Genomic DNA, 13,889 nt, shown 5'->3' on the forward strand with positions numbered 1-13,889 from the left:
GCACAGGAGGCACTGGGAGGATCCGTGTGCCCACCCTGGACTGCACCAAACGCCACCCCGGGCACTGGGCACCGCAGTGGGGGCTGTGAAGGGCAGCCCCGCTCCCACTGGGGAGTTACATATGGCCGTGCTGTACAGAAACGTCAGGAGGAGACAACTCGGGACAGCCAGGAGGCCGTAAATCCCATCGGCTGCAGGAAAAGCAGGCTCTGAGCTGGTCTGGGGCGATGCGAGCCCTCAGCCCACGCACGGCCGGGGCGCGCCGCACGGGGCCCGCGGCTGCGGCGAGGGGCTCCCTGGGGAAGGAGGCGGCGCTGGTGATTAAACAACAACACGAACGCGAGACCTCCTTTCAGAGCAGCAGGATCCGAGCCCTAACGGAGGAGGACGGAACGCTCCGGGGTCACGGCGGAGAAGGGGCAGGAACGGGGGCAGGGGCAAGGAGAGGGGCGGGAGCCGCGCTGAGGCAGCGCGCGCTGCGCTCCCCTCCCCTCCCCGCGCTGAGGGCCGGGGGCCGCCGTGGCCCGGCCAGCGCCGTCACTTACTCTGCAGCCATCACTTACTTGTGCCCCCGGCACTGCCCGGGCCTGCACACCCCGGCGGGGACGTCCCCTGAACCCGCCGCTGCCGGGAAGGCCGCCGGGCTCCCCCGTGCCGGGCCGGCCGCGCCTGCGCCGGGAAGGGGCGGGCGGGGGAAGCGGCGGCGCCGCCGGGGGCTGAGGGCAGCGGCGGCTCGGGCCGGGAATCGCCTTTCGCCCGGGTCTGAACCGGGAACAAGGCGGGGGCTTGGCGCGGTTTGTGAACGGATGATAAATCTGATTTTACAGCCCCGCTGGCGCGTAGACGGCTGTGAAATATCGGGAGTCGCAGAAACGGTGCAAGAAGCCACGTGGAGAGCGCTGAGAGGAACGTATACAGTATAGGAGAATAAATATATAAAAACAGGCAAATAACTATGTAGAAACATATAGAAGAATAAATAAACAGGAGAGAATGTCAGGGCTCAGGACATCTCTCAGCCTGAGCCTCTTTAAATACTCCTTAAATGAGTAAAACAGGGCTGCAAGCCATGAGTTTGGTTTTCTGCATGGGGTCGCTCTGAGTTTTACCTGAAAAGCTGGAGAGTGGCTGATGTGAGGAAGAAAACCCTGGGTTTAGTTAAGGTCTGCTTAAAACGGAGAGAGGATGGGGTGGTGGGGTGCCCTCAAATGCATCCCTGGAAAACAGAGAAATCACAGAATCAATGAGGTTGGAAAAGACCTCCAGATCATCGAGTCCAACCCGTGGCCCAGCCATGGCTGAGCGCTCCATGGTTTGGGAGCAGATCCCACCACACCCCTGCCTGACCCTCCTCAACCCACGCAGGGAGGAGCAGATGGCAGCCCTCACATTCCCATCATGTCCAAACACTTCTGGCCCCAGGGAGCCACCAGGGATTTTTCCCGTTACCCCCCAGATATTCTACAACAGGAAATCTTGCAGCAAAAAAATAGTTCTCTTGCAACATTTCCAGAGTATTCCCACTTCGGCCAGAGCAGAAATGCTGCAGGAACAACCTTGCTCAGGGAAAGATGAGTGTTTGTCTCGTGGTTAGAGCACAGGGTTCGTGGTCAGGAGCTGTGGGTTCTCATTCCAGCCTTGCCACTGAATCATTTTGAGAGCTTTGCTAGTCACTTTGTACTAGAACCAGTTAGGAATTTTCCGTTGGGATGATTTTCTGATGGAAAACACTGCTTATACCAAACTGAAATCTGGGTGAAAATTGATTTTTCCGTTGGGAATACCTTGTGTCTGGGCTGGCTTAGAAAGGACATTCGACCCAAACTGTAGTGTTTGGGGGCTTCTTCATTAGTCCAAACGTTTTGCTTTGAATAGGTAGGTTAGAAAATAAAATACCCCCTCCTGACTGTAATTCCAAGTCCTCTTACAGCATGGTGTGAATGTGTGCCCTCATGCTCTGCTTTGCTCCCCAGGAGGTCTGCGGTGTAGTGAGATTTAAATTTCTGTTTTCTGAGATGTGCACATCCCAGTCTGAGTCAGACCTGGCCCGTGGGGACAAATCCCAGAGCAGGGCCACCACTCTGGCCGGGGAAGTGCTCCATGCAGGGAAAGTGTGAAGTTCAGAGACACAAACGAGCTGTTTCACATTAGCTCCGTGGCCTAAAACAAGGCACCGTGACTGGGGAGGTACCCAAATGTTCTGTTCAACTGAAAAGCAGTAAAATGAAGCCCAGAGAAATGGACCTGATTCTGTTCCAGAATACCATTCCTCTGTTCATTAAAAACAAATTTATTTCTGCCCTCCGCATAGTCATACACTGACAGTTTCTTTTAGTATAATACTTGTTCTCCTCCTACAATGTATTTGTAGACACCATTGAAGTCCCTTATTTGTTTTGCCAAGTTAAATATTGATAATTTATTTTCTCTCATAACAACAAGTTGTGGACTATCTTATAGTTTTTCCTTCACTTCTGTCAGTCAGAATTCATCTTTTCTGAGCATGAGTGATCAGTCTGACATACTGCATAATGTTTAAATGATGGCTTGCAAGAGACTTGTACAGCAGCAATAATAATTCCCCCTGCACTCTTTTAGTTACAGACAGGCATCAAATTTGCCTTTTTTACACTTATATCACATTAGCACCTCGATTTACCCAGGTTTTTTGCTCCAATAAATAATGAAAATAAGTACAGACAAATCTATTAACTATTGCTTAATACATTTTTCCATTTCATCTCACTTCTCTAGTACTCACATGGTTTCTTTTCAAGTGAGTGACAAAGAAAGATATTTTCAAGAACAATTATAAGTTTACAACTTCCAAAATCAAAGACCTGAAAATGCTTTTTATAAAAGAATCCAAGTTTAGATTATCACATATTCCCAAGCCACATGAGGATTAATTCATTGCTCCTTTGAAATATTCTGAAAGCTGAAGGTTAAGAGGTGTTGTATTAGTGCAGAATAATGATGATTAATTTGTGCTTTGTATCAAATGCAGGAGGAACACATACATATGCAGTGAATCCTCTATAATTCAAAAATCTTTCTGTAAATTTGAAAATATTCTGTGGATGTATGTGCCTTAAATGGAACTCAAGACCAATTTTTCCTGTTTAGCATGTGGCTGTTGTAGTTTTCCATCAAATAACCTCCCCCTTCTTCCAAGATTCTGGGCAGATTCACTTAAAATACACCCTTTTGCCTTTTCATTACAGAGTAACTAATGAAAATTCCATTTTAAATGTGCTTTCTGGGAGACAGGGATGTTCTTTTTTTTTGTGATTAAACAGAGTCCATATTTCAAGCAGTGGGGATACAGCTCCAGGTAGTGTAAATCAGCATTGCCCGAGATGGCCCTCAGTCCTCTCAACCCCACAGAACAATTTAGTGGGTTTAGATGACAGTTGGCATCTTTGAAATATTCTCTTTTGCAGAACTAGACTAGATGTGACACTTGCTGGAGAAGAAATCTTGCATAAATCTGTCGGAAAAGACTCAATCATATTACTTCACTAGCTGTGGTAACCTTTGGAGGCCAAAGTCCAGACAGGTTGAGAAATGGAGCATGAGTCCATAAAGGTGACAATTCCATTAACTGCAATCAGAGAGAGAGGTGAATGGTGAGATAAAGACAAATGACTCCTTCTGTAAAGAAAAGAAAAAATGTGTGTGCAGGGGAAAGAGGCGGAATGAACATTTTCCACCCTTGTCGAGGAAATAAAGACCCAGCCCTGCTCTGTTGAAATCAACACAAAAACGTCTCTTGAGCTCAGTGGCTGCAAGTTTTGCCCCAACATCCCGACTTCTGGTGAATGTCGAGCAGCAATGGACCTCTGAACACCCCAAAATTACACTTAGATGTTTGTCAAAATGAAAGGGAAAAAATATTTAATAAAGTTCCTGCTTGCCTGTTTGCTCAGGCAGTTCATACAAGTACCTGAGGGTGGGTTTTAATCTCATTTGATGAAGTATAGCACTTCCCCAAGTGTTATAGGAAGTAGAAGCTGGGGAATACTCTGGATGAAGTGCCATTAGGACTATTCATCTAAACAGGGAAATGGGGAAGTAAAAACCAAATGAATTCTCCGCAAGAAGGGATTTTTGAGTGTACAATAGGAAAAAAAATAAATTTCCTTTGGGGGATTTTTTCTGGTTTTAACAGAAATATTAAGTTACTCTTGGATACTGGAGTGGCCAAAAAGGGAAATCCCTGTTTTAAGTTCCTCTAAATATAGCTAGAAAAATAATTCCAATTTTATCAACTTGTGGTCCATTTCCTCACATTTTGGGCAGCTCACCTTTTAATACCAAAGTCAGAAGCTGATACAAACAAGCAGACAATATTTCAGGCTCCACCAAAATTCCAGTGTCTTGCCCAGGGCCTGTTCCTGCCTGCCCACTTGGCTGGACACCAATATCCTTTATTCTCAGGGGAGTCAGCCTTCCAAAAAACCACTTGGCACTGGAGTCAGGGCTGCTCTGTTTTCCTAACGTTCGTGGCAGGCAGGATGTTTTCCGACTCTGGTACCCAACAGTTGGGCATTCCAGACAGCACAGGGATTTTTCTTTTGAAACCACACTTCCAATGCCATAAGAAAAAGGGAGGTTCTTTGATCCCGTGTGATCCTGGTGGGAAAATAGGATGACTTTGCTGTCACACAGTGATGCACAAAGGGAAAATGCACATGGCTCTTGCCACCTTTGTAAACTCTCCTTCTGTGCTGTGAATGCTGAAAAAATCCTGGCTTAAAGTCCTGTTTCCTCAACTGGTTCCCCTCTGGGAAGATTGCCAGAAGGAGAAGACCCCCTCCCAAAATGCCAAGCCAGAAAAGCAACCCACTGGTGCAGTGTGGCAGAGGGAGTGCTCAGTAGTCTGTGCACACAGTGTTTTCAGCAAGGGAAAATGTTGTTTGCTCCCCAGAACATACAGTACAGATACCCCTACAACTTTTTTTGCCAATCCCTTATACTCTTTGAATTTTAAAAACATGACTTTATCATTAACATTTGTATTCAAGCGATTCCTGAGCTCACTGATGTCAGGGCCAGCTCCAGCTGTGCAGCCTTTCCCTTGTGGAACAGACAGTGCCCAGGGCAGGGCAGGCAGGGGACAGCTCAGCCAGGGCTGGACTCTTCACTGCCCAGGAGCAAACACACTGTCCTGGGAGGCAAACTGCCAGAGACATTCCCCCCACAGCCCTGTGCCAAAATCCAGATGTGCAAAATCGCAAAATCACAATCGGTCGAGCTGGAAATGAATTTCACAAGCCAAGCTGTGAAAATCTCCTCAAATTTCACAATACCTTGCATCTCCAGAAAAACTGCGAACAGAGGTTAAATATTTCTTTCTGCAACATCCTTCCAAGACTTTTTCCATAGGTTATGACCAGCTTGCATGCAGTACTTTGTTACAGTGGCGATGTATCACACAATGGTGCCAAATCCAGTCGGTGTGGGGAGGATTGAAAAGGCTCAGCCACCCTCCAGGCAGTGTGTCCTGATGCCATTCCTGGCACCTTCTACAAAAGGCAGATCCTATTTTGCCCTTTGAATTCCAAAACTGGTGAACAGAGTCATGGGAGGCAATCAGTCAGGATCTGTTAATTTGTAAAAAAACATAACTGTCTGTTCTCCAAGGGTAAGATTAACTGGGATCTGTACTTCCCAGATTATAAACAACACGCAGCCTTTCTCCTTAACTCATTGCAAAATGTACAAATGTTCCAACGCCAGCTCTGTAATCTTTTAAAATCTTAAACGGAACAGGGGCTCATTCCATTACATAAAAAGAAGTTTGTAGGATCATGTAGCTACCTGCAAATCACACACAGATAAACCAAACAGCACAAGAAACAGGGATAAAGACACCTTTTATGTAGCTGGTTCCTGTAGCAGTGAGATTGTCATGCTCTGTATACAACCCAAAACAAATTGTCTGTTTAGAATTAAAATATGATACTGTTTCCAAAAGTCTTGCCTCCAGGGAGATCATTTTATACCACAGGGCAGATTCAGCTCTGGTGTAGGATTTCTGATTTTCATGGAATTGCACCATTAAGGAATTTGGCCCAACATCTTGCCCACACTGATGCAATTCAACTTTTAAGGGACAGCTATGGGGTTTCCTCCTAAGTCAGGCCAAGATTCTGGAACAAGGGAAGTCTGTAAAAGAAACCGTTGGAGGGATGTTTTAGTCTGGCATTTAGGAACATTCCCATATTAGAAAACGTCACAGGATTTATTTTGTATGTCTTGCATGTTAGAATTTCGTGCTTTTTCTTCTTTCCTTTCAGAGACACTGTCAGTAGGTGGTCACAGTAAAACTGGATAAACCCCAAAGAAATGTAATGAAATGATTATAGACCGAGTGAGTAGAAAGACATTTGTGGATCCAGTTTGTTCTGCCTTATCTTTGTTATATAAACCTATTTTCAATGTATTGCCTGAGCTTGCATATATGATTAACAGAATATCTGCACCACTCAGGACTCTGGAGAAAAATGTGAGATGTTAATTTGCCAACATTTTAGGTAACTCCAAATATTCTGGGCGTGACTGATCTCACAGAGTGCTTTGGATTTATGCTTTGCATGACAGATGGAAATCTGAATACACACACTGATGCTCTCACTGATGTTGAAAACTTCTGTGCAGGAACAAAGAGCTGTAACACTTCCCTGCTCCTGGAGCTAACCTGGTATTTCCTAAAATCATGCAGCTCCACAGGTCATGGCCCAGCAAACAGGAGTTTCCCCAGCTCTTCCTGCCAGCGCTGCACGTACCGGGCACCGTGACGGGGTGGAAATGTGATGCTGTCAAGGGTCTGGGGGAGATCATTCCCTTCCCTCTGCAGTTGTTTGAGCTGCCCAGACAGGATGAAGCAGATGCTCAGGTTCTTAAGGCTTCCTGGGAAAAACAACATGTTTCAAAACCATACTAGAACCAAAACTATGGAAAGATTAATCGAGCTTGGGTCAAGGGGGAAGAAGGATGCAATAGCTTGTGACAGCAGTGAGCTGGTAAATAATGTGCCCAATGCTGAGCTCTCCTATGAATAAGTCAGAATATTCAGTGCATCACATCAAAAACTCCTTTGGACGATTGACATAATATCTGAAAGAACATGGAAAAATTTTCCTACCTGTATTCTTGCACTAATCTGACAACCATAAAGCCTTACTGTAAATCAAATGGAGCAAACGCTCTCAGTAAATTAAAATATAGACAGAAATATGTGTAGAATATGCTTTTATGTGTGTACAAGAGTTACAAAAAACTCTGGCACAGCTGCAGTTCACACAAGAAACAGAATGAACCTGCTTCAAGCATTCTTTAAAGTCCCATTCTGCTTTGGTAACTTTTGGATTTTGAGACTTGTCTTTCCAAAGCTGTGATAAAACTATCATGGCTTTAATTAACTTTTTGAGTCATTGGCCAGTCAAAAAAGCTGAAAGTGAAATAAAAAGCAAGACATGACAAAAATCAGAAATACTGAACGTATTTGCCATTTCTGTCAGCTACAGCTATGAATGTTGTGATAAAGCAAGATAAGAAATTGAGGAAGGAAATAAGTGGTAACTGCATTCTTATTTTAGAGTATTTTATATCTGATTGTTCCAAAATGAGGAGGAATATGTGACTGGGTACATAACTCCACCCTCTCCAAGGATTGCTGGGATCATTGTTTGTGAGTGTATCCAAACACCAGAACAGTTTCCTTACCTCCAGTCTGTTGCAGTCATGGAAATGCCTTGGGGTGTTCTGGTGGACACCTCATCCCCATGGCCACAGCGAACACCGGGAAGTCGTCATCTTGGGACAGATGGGACTGGAAAATTAGAATTGCAGATAATTATCCCATATTTCCTTCCGTGGAATCCTGGCCACTGAGGGTCAGCAGCTAAGAAGCAAATCCATGTGCAGGGCACGACTCTTCCATAGTGGGCACAGGACCTGACATGTGGTTGCTGAGAGAGCAACCTTCCTCGTGACCACCTCTCACAGTCACCTTGAATGCCAAGTGCCCTGCTTCAAGTTAACTCTGGTTTTTTCCCTCCTTACTTTATTGCTTTTAAATGAACTGACAGCTCAGAGTTTCATCTAAAGCTGTTTCATATGCTTTTCTGCTTTAAAAAAAGCCCATTTGAGGATTATCTACTCAACATGAAGCTTTAAAAAAATCACATTGATCTGGAATAAAAAACTATCTGTCTGAGTTATTTTGTTTAAATGTTAACGAAGGAAAGAAATCCCAGACAGAGCCATGGATGTGACTGTTTGCCATCCTTTGAGAAAATAAATGTTCTAAGTCAGCTCAGTGGTCCTTGTGCAACTGAGTTTCCAATGTTGAACATTGGCACCAATACCATGACCTGAATAACTTCAAATTTTGAACCAAGAGTAATGTCCCCCTGAAAAAGAAAGACCTTCCAAATTAAAACTCCAACTGCTCCATTTTGAGCTATAAAACTATTTTTCCAAGCTGCTGCCTGCATTGGGCTTCAAACCAAAACTGAGTGAATGCAGAGGAGGAAGTCTGATGTACAGCAATTAAAATATACGAAAGATTTGGGGGGGTTTGGTACATCAAACCCTTCAAAGTATACAACATATTTGCAGTTTGGTATTGCAGGCATTTCCCTACCCACTGGAAGGTGAACCTGTCATGGAGGAATACATGGAGGAATATGTTGCTCTCAGATGACATCACAGGCTAGTCATGTCCTTGCTACATTAACTTTTTCTCAGGCAGGAGAAACTTAGTGTCACCTCTGGTGGGGGGATGTCCCGGTTAGCTTGTTCTCTTTCATTTTACATACTCCTATTGGAGGAACCAGTTTAGAGGTTGAGAGTGGTATTTTTGGCCTTTTAATCATGGCCCATTCAAAGTAATCCATATTTTGGCAATGACCCACAATGTTATCTTCATCTGTTACCTAGTGCCAGATTTATTCCATAGAATTTTGCACAGATCCCAGGACCAGGGGGGCTTCTGGCTGAAATTCCTCCCAGCTCAGCTCCCAGCACTCTATCCCAGCCCTTTGCTGTGTTTAGCCTGCAAAACCCCACGCTGGGGCCCTGGGTTGAGCAGCAATGTTTGGGACACCCACTCCATGTCCTTAATGTTGGGTGACAGGAAAGCAGGGGAAGGAAGGAGCCACTGCTTTTGGTTTGCAAGGTCCTGAAGCCCTCAGCTGTGGTTCTAGGGGATCTCTGCTCTCTGACAACACTTCCCACCACGTGTTCCAGCCAGGAAGATGGATGTACCTCAGTTAAAGTGAGTCATTCACTGAACCTGGGCCAAACTTTGAAGCAAATCTGGGCCAGTTTACTGCCTCAGGAGGAAACCTGGTTTTTGCATGAATTAGATGTGAAAATAAGCAGAGCCTGACTGACATCTCCTCCAAATTCCAACTGTAAGGGTAAAACCCAGAAGGCATGAGCCTCAGGCATGACAAAAATGAGGAGGGGAAAATGAGGCTTCCTGTCTCCCCTGCAAGAGCCAGAGAGACACACTTTACTCAGGACTCAGGCTAAATTGTTAATGATTTATACACTAATTAAGTAATGTTTATAGAATGGCTTACATATGTAAATGACTGCAAAGATGCTTGCATTTTTCCTGCACTCTCCAATTAAACCCACTTTCATTACAGAGCAAAACAATTCCATCCCAACTTGTTACACCAGTTCTTTAGCCAGGCAGCTTTGCAGCCACTGCTCCCAGCTCAAACTGGGCTATTGTGTTTCTCTGAGGAAACTTCTGTGCTGGTTTGCAGTTGTTTTAATTCCATCACAGATCACATTCTGTTTAATGATAATTTGATTTTGCATTGCAAGACCCAGATGTACATTAGGAGGTCACAACCTTTCCATTTATCTCGTAAAGTAACTATTTTTTCCCCGAGTTCCATCAGGTTAAAACAGTTAGCAATTTTTCTCCTTGAAGTGTCCCTTCAGCTTGGCCAAGATATATAATAGATCAGTGTAGCTACAAATGCATTACAACATTAGTCATCAATTAGTTTTAAACCATCCCTGTAATATATCATTTATCCAGCTTGCTGTAGCACTATTGTGAACATTTAATTTTTTAAAGGCATCTTGATTTTTTAACCTGACGGCTGCATCCCCCTTTTGTCTCCTGTACAGACATCTCCTTAAGGAACAATAAAAATTAGATTTGTTTGACCTGCACTCAGGGTTCGTTTAAGCGAGATGGATTTTAATTGCTCTGCCCAGTCTACCAGACAGCTTTTATGTAATATTCCAGACATTTACGCACTGTCTTTTCCCCTGCTGTAAGCAGGTGTGTGTGCCCACAAATGCCTGTAAAGCAGCTCTTACAATTCATTTCACATCTCTGGCAATCCTCTGGGAAATTGCTTTCTCTGAGATACCAGTTGGCATCAAATTAAGGCCTCCGGTCATTGCCACTTCTTCCCTCCTAACACCATTTCCTTTTGTCTTTAAGATTCACCTTCTTGAGTGGCTAATTCTAAAAGGACCTCGCTGAGGATCTGTTCCTTGGGCTTGTGTTGTCATTATATGGCACAGGTGACTCACCCCTGCATCTCTCCGTAGTGACAATGGCCACAGGGCCTCACCTGTCTCTCCCCAAATCCATGAAGTCCCAGCAATAAGATCTACAATTGGAAGAGATTTGGAGAATAAGAGAGCTCAGTCTGGGAGCAGCAAGTCTGTGCCACAGTCACTCGGTATCTTTTAGGATCTCTAACTTCAATTAGGAAGTCACGCGAGGATGTTATCACTGACTCAGAGCCCGGAACACCCCAGCTGCTCTGCCAGCTCTGACTGGAGGCACAATGAGCTCACATTTGCCCACGATGAACCTTATTTTCTCCAGCTGCCCCATCAGGGAGAGGAGAACCTCATGTGGAGAGTTCTGTCCCTGATATCTCTTCTGAATACAATCTGAAGATGAGGTCCTCTGTTTTTCCTCTTCTCCCCATTCCTAAAAAGGAAGATTTGGCTGTCCCCTGAGTTACCAAATCAGCACAAAAAAATGGTCCTCCTAAGCAGTTCTTTGTGCCTACAGCTGGTTCTGGTCTCCTCTCTGTTGGACACACACATGTACTTAATTCCCAGTTGTGCTGGATGCCTATTAAAAGAACAAATCTGCAAGCGAGGAGGGTCCCTTCTGCCGTGTCAATGGAAGTGAGATACGTAAATCTCCCCGGCGCTGAGGCGAATGAATGCTCAAAGTGCTTGGGAGAGCAGCTGGGAAAGGGAATAAGCAGTTTTTATTCTGCTGCAAAGTGTCACTGATCCAGCTCGCTAAGCTGATCCTCATGTGGCACATTGTGCCTGCTCCGTGATTCTGCCTACTGCTTCCAGGGGGGCAATCCAGAGCGCTCAGCACTTCAGTCAGCACACAAAGAGGCACAGACCTGCTGCTCCCACAGTGCTACAGGCAGCGTGGTGCAGAGCAGCAAGGCAGCACTGCAGGGGAAAGGACAACTCCAGAATTACAGTCAGGGGCCCTGTGAGGGAGTGGAGGTGCAGATGATGGTGAGCCACAGAGAAAGCAGTGGAGGAGCTGGGAGATCTGCTTGTCTTGCCAGCCTGGGAAGCCAGAAGAGGGTTTGGAATAATCTTCCTCCGTGCCACTGCGTTTCTCTCTTTTTATCTGCCAGTGGTTAATCCCAGTCCCTCGGGAAACATCCTGGAGTGAGACTGGTACATGATGATGGGGCAATCACAAACATTTAAAGAAAATGAAGGGCGCTGTAGGAGACTGTGGAAGGAAATCCTGTTTTCTTTTCTTGAAACTGAGCAGAGTTGCACACTTGACAAAACACCTCGCAGCTCAAGGAATTCGCCTTCCACATGCCCTGCCTGGGCCAGCACTCCAGTGCCACCATAAACCCATGGATGGCTTCCCTCTGGACAAGAGAGAGGAGCAGCAGAACATGGTCAGTGTTAATTGTGGCATCCGTGGAAGAAATTCAGATGAGGATTCACTGAGAAGAGCCTTAGAAGACACCTACTTGATGGAGAATTTGTGAACATAGCAGTGACATCAGGAAAAGGGATGGGAGGTCCAGCACACTTACTTTGCATCTGGATACATAATTCTTAATTTCATATTCTGTGTTTTTTTCTCTGGGGCTTTTATATCCATCAGTAAGCCACACCAGTATTTTTTACTTCCCTGACAGAAGCACTGAAAATCAGAACCCATTTATTTAGTACCAAACAAATGCAGAAATAAGAGCAGGCTGTAGCACTAGAATACACATTTGTAACCCTCTGAGGACCAGATGCAGCAGAGCTGGAACACTCAGCAGCTGTAATGTGCACTGAGAAGTCACATTTGTTCAAGAAAAGCCACATTACTTATATTAATTGGATGTGTCCAGCTCATCCTGAGTCCACTTAAGCCTTGGCAAACCTCTACCTCTGAGCATAACAAAGGTATTAATACTGATATTCCCTTATATTATCCCATTTACATAACGACTCCCACCTTTGCAGCCTAATACTTATTCTTTGGAACACAGAGAACTATTGACTCATATCTGGACTGGCTTGCCAAAACCTCCTAAATTTAGAGATGTTTGGAACAAGAAAGGGAGTTTGGTTCAGGCCCATCCACAACAGCAAATTAAACACAAGTCATCATCTGCGCGAGCGACATTTTCGGCATGTCCAGAGCCTGGCGGGAGCTGACATTCTTCTCCCAGAAAGATTTACAGAATTTGTGCATTGAAAAGCATTGAGGTAAACCCTGGTCTGAGGGCCAAGTGCATAAATTAGACCTGTCCCCTCCCTTCAGTAAATTACAGACGTACAGGCCGTAGGCTGGCTCGCTGTGCTCTTGGCACCTCCAGCGACTCTGCGAGTGTGTGTTCACAGAAAGGGAGTTTGTGTCGTACTCGCACATTCACATTTCATTTTCTGAGATTTTGGTGCAAGGAATATGTTGTACATCATTTCTTCCCTCCATCCACATCAGATACTGGATTAAACAGGCCGAGAAAAAAGAGTGATATTAAAATGTTGGCACATGCTGCACTTTCTCAGCAGAAACTGTGTCGCCTGCACATCACTTTGGTTTAAATGATGTAGGTCAATGTTAGGTCAGCAAGAAGTGCTGGATTAGCATCTGCAGAGACTGAGGTCCTTTCCTCATTCACAGAACAAGTCCAGATCAAGAAACTGCATTAAAGCTTCATGCACAAAGTTGCCTTAGAAGACAGGATGTTTCCTCGGGCCTATCTAGTGCTCACCTGTTCCTCCAGCCTGTGGTTTATATGGAAACCAAACTGGCCAGTTGGCAGAGTGATGAGGGTCTGACACCACCAAACTGCTTCTTCAAACACTGTCAAGGTTTTTATGAGCTCCATGTTTGCAGAAGTCCATGTACCTGTGAAATAACTGAATCACTGTCTTCCATGTGTCAAAATGATGCCATTTCTGGGCTGTTCCATCTTCCTCCCACAGACCTACCACATTTTGGGTGGAATGCATGGCCTGAAAACCCAAATACGTGTGGCAGCTCAGACTGGCTCTGGAGAAGGGACACGGTGAATGGCACTGGGAACCCCACACAACATCCCAAAGGGATGCCGTTCACTCCAGGCTTTCAGCCTCCAAATCTGAATTATCTGTGTGAAGGTTTTCTCAATGACCTGAAGAACCAGTGGAACCTTTCATTGAAGGCTGAAAACCTCATGTAATCAGTCAACAGGAGAATTCAGGTTTCTAAAAAAAAACCCAGTATTTTGAGCATACTGCAGGAACTGCTGCTACAAAGTTATGCAAATTCCAGATCTTCTGTTTCTGTAAATAAGAATTTTCCAGGGGAGAACATAGAGAGGAGACAGTCGTGCTCTAGCCTGAACAGGGATTGGGAA

General features: G+C 45.1%; 1 protein-coding gene and 1 long non-coding RNA gene across 7 annotated transcripts in view; both read right to left on the reverse strand.

The window, feature by feature from the left end:
• Nucleotides 1–5,531, reverse strand: part of FGGY (FGGY carbohydrate kinase domain containing) — a 133,050-nt gene extending 127,519 nt beyond the window's left edge. For 3 of the 6 annotated variants that reach the window (XM_038143840.1, XM_038143842.1, XM_038143839.1), the window contains exon 1: nucleotides 564–1,009. The gene's annotated coding sequence lies outside the window, so the exon portion shown is untranslated. Of the gene's footprint in view, nucleotides 1–563; nucleotides 1,011–1,109; nucleotides 1,217–5,312 lie in introns of those variants that run through there. The other 3 variants (XM_038143845.1, XM_038143844.1, XM_038143843.1) reach the window with 2 other exon arrangements.
• A 1,277-nt stretch (nucleotides 5,532–6,808) lies between these two features.
• Nucleotides 6,809–13,889, reverse strand: part of LOC119703693 — a 42,914-nt gene continuing 35,833 nt past the window's right edge. The window contains exons 3-4 of the long non-coding RNA XR_005257689.1: nucleotides 7,732–7,837; nucleotides 6,809–6,915 (exon numbers count right to left, since the gene is read on the reverse strand). This is a non-coding gene — a long non-coding RNA (uncharacterized LOC119703693). The remainder of the gene's footprint in view (nucleotides 6,916–7,731; nucleotides 7,838–13,889) is intronic.

Source organism: Motacilla alba, chromosome 8, assembly GCF_015832195.1.
Source record: "Motacilla alba alba isolate MOTALB_02 chromosome 8, Motacilla_alba_V1.0_pri, whole genome shotgun sequence".
In the NCBI taxonomy this organism is placed as follows: Eukaryota; Metazoa; Chordata; class Aves; order Passeriformes; family Motacillidae; genus Motacilla; species Motacilla alba.